This window comes from Poromitra crassiceps (genome assembly GCF_964638095.1).
Source record: "Poromitra crassiceps genome assembly, chromosome: 3".
Lineage (NCBI taxonomy): Eukaryota > Metazoa > Chordata > Actinopteri > Beryciformes > Melamphaidae > Poromitra > Poromitra crassiceps.
This window is the reverse complement of record NC_139625.1, coordinates 29,383,725-29,386,598: the sequence shown is the minus strand read 5'-3', so window position 1 is coordinate 29,386,598 and position 2,874 is coordinate 29,383,725.

Genomic DNA, 2,874 nt, shown 5'->3' with positions numbered 1-2,874 from the left:
TTGCAGAGTTATTGTACCAAATGTCTGCTTAATCATTTCAACTGCTGTCAGAGTTGTCTGCATAAAAACTAATTGGGGATCAGACCCTTGGATTTGCAGTTTGATATTCTCTTCAAGATTGGATTTTTTGAGTCTTCCACTTTGGATTTCAGTTTTTATCCTAACCCCCCCCCCCCTCCCTTCCCCCTCTATTTCCTTCCTTGCATTCTCCTTGAAGGTAGCTTTCCTTGAGGAAAAACCAGGCTGCCTTTCCTGGGAATAACTTGGCAGGGCTTTTCTCAAGTTGGCTCCTGGTTGATGGGCATTTGTCCCTGTTTTTTCTGTTATCCCCCATGGCTGAGGCTCTCTGTACTCTGTTGAGTCAGCATCCACACAGACAGACCGACCATCAGCAGCCCGGCCATTATATTCCCAGCCACCCCCCCCCCCCACCCCCCACACACACACACACATCCTCGTATCCCTCCCTCGCGGCATTATCCCATGTCCTCAGTGCAAACACAAACAAGCTCCCAGAGAAGCAGGTGTCCTTCCATTGGGATAAATAAACAGTAAACCAGGATCCAAGAGCAGGAGCTTGTGTGTGTGTCTGTGTGTGTGTGTGTGTGTGTGTGTGTGTGTGTGTGTGTGCGCGTGCGTGCGTGTGTGTGTGTGTGTGTGTGTGTGTGTGTGTGTGTGTGTGTGCGCGTGCGTGCGTGTGTGTGTGTGTGTGTGTGTGTGTGTAGAAACTTTGAATATTGCTGATAGCATCTTTTAAGCCCCTCTCTGACAAAGGGGAAAAGCTGTTTATTTTCACGCATAGTAGTGTCTCTTTCTCATCTCACTATCAGCCCAAAGCTGTTAAAGGTTATTAGGAGCGAGTCAGAGGCCATAATAATAATGTGTATGCAAATGTGATATGAGCACCTCACAATAGAAGTTGGACGGAGGGATGGATGATAGATAGATATATAGACAGTGATGGATTATCACTAAGTTCCACTCGCTCTGTTTTATGGCAAACACTGTTATATGAATAGCAGCTGCCTGCTGCAGGATGCCGTGTGTTACCGTTACAGTGGGCCCCTGATTTGGTTATTCAATTCACTTGCATGCTGTTGCTGGCTGTGCTGCTTTCAGGACTGATTTGCCTGCTGTTTATGTGCAGTTGTGCAGGCTGATAGTGATCTATAGTTCAAGAAAATGTAAACAACTTTGTGTCTCCTCTCATGCAGTATTGATATGGTGGAGAGGATTTCTTACTAGATTGAAACAGTATGGGAAACAACAGGCCTGCTGGAGAGTCTTACTGCACATTTTGTGAAGAAGAAGAAGTTATAGTTTGCATGAGTGGACTAAGCCAGGGGTTAGGAGCCGAGAAATTAACAATGACACATTTTCATTCTCATCCATCTACAGTACTTTGAGAATATATGTTGGCACTTTGGCATGAACTGAGTAATTCCTAGCCTTCTTAAATGAGCTTTGAAGAAGTTTCTTTGTGCGTGCAATAAGCTGACTGAGGGAAAACCATAATAAGTGAGTTTAACCACATTTTTATTTTTGGAGAATTTACTGTTTATTTTAGTCTGACATGAAACATGATCTAATGATAGCTCTAAGTGCTATCATAGGTAAGGCTACTGATCTAATCAAGCTAAAAACAAGTGCTGTGCGGCCTCACCCACAGCTTGGCTGCTGAGTAGCCTTGCCTGCCCTATTGGCGCATGCGCAATGTCTCCCTCTCTCTCTCCCTCAGTCTCTCTCCCCCCTCTCTCTCTCTCCCTCAGTCTCTCTCTACTTCTCTCTCTCTGCTTCTCCTCTCTCTCCCTCTCCCTCAGTCTCTCTCCCTCTCCTCGTCTCCCTCAGTCTCTCTCCCTCTCCTCTCTCTCCCTCTCCCTCAATCTGATGACATCACTGAACTATAGCCTCAGCCTTAGGGCAATCAGCCTTAGGGCAATTAGGGCAATTAATCTGCCCTAATTAAAAAATCCGGCTCCAGGTCACCCACACGGGTGATCTTTACACTTCCTGAAAGTTTCAGCCCGATCGCACGTAAAACGGCATAGCTGTGGCCGGACAAAATTCTTGATACAAACAGACAAACAGAGTCCACATTGCCAAATTTATATATAGATATTTCATATTTTGTTGATTTTGGTGGCTGCTTGACTTACAGTATAATGCATCACCAAAGCACCAATAATGGCTAAGATCATCTCAAGGGAGTATGGGCTTTTACACTACATTTACCAAAACAAACAAATAGGAAACATCTTGTCCCCCATCAGTGATTGCTGATACCACTCACACCAAAGAGTCGACCAGGGTCGATCGGCCTATAGTAAGAATTAGCCTATAGTAACCCCACAATAATGGTTTGCAAATATATGCTACAATCCAGATATCACAGCAGAAATAAAGCTTCCTATAGTAGCCTATAGTAGGCTATCTTATGGAAATATTATATTAATGTTATAGCGTTACAGTATAGGAGATACAATGTATGAATTAACTAGCTACACTATAAACTCACTGTTTAGCACCACAGACACTCATAAGATTATATAGGCCTATAGGAACATTATAGGCTATAAATAGTAATTTACAATTCATCACCAGAAATGATGAACAAAATGCATGGAGCCTGTGTATTTTTAATACTAAAAGCAGCAGTTATGATAAAGTCACAGCTGTGGGCCTATTTCACTGTCCGTCCCTCTCCAACTCAAGTAGGACATCAGGCAGTAGTCTGGGTGAGCCAAACAGGCGCAAGTGGGGGTAATTGACAGTTAGGCCCCGCCCCCTATCCACCTGTAATCCAATCCCAGGCCCTGTCACAGGTAAAACCTGCCGCAATTTTCAGCATAGCCCAAAAAAGCGAGAAAAGCCGAC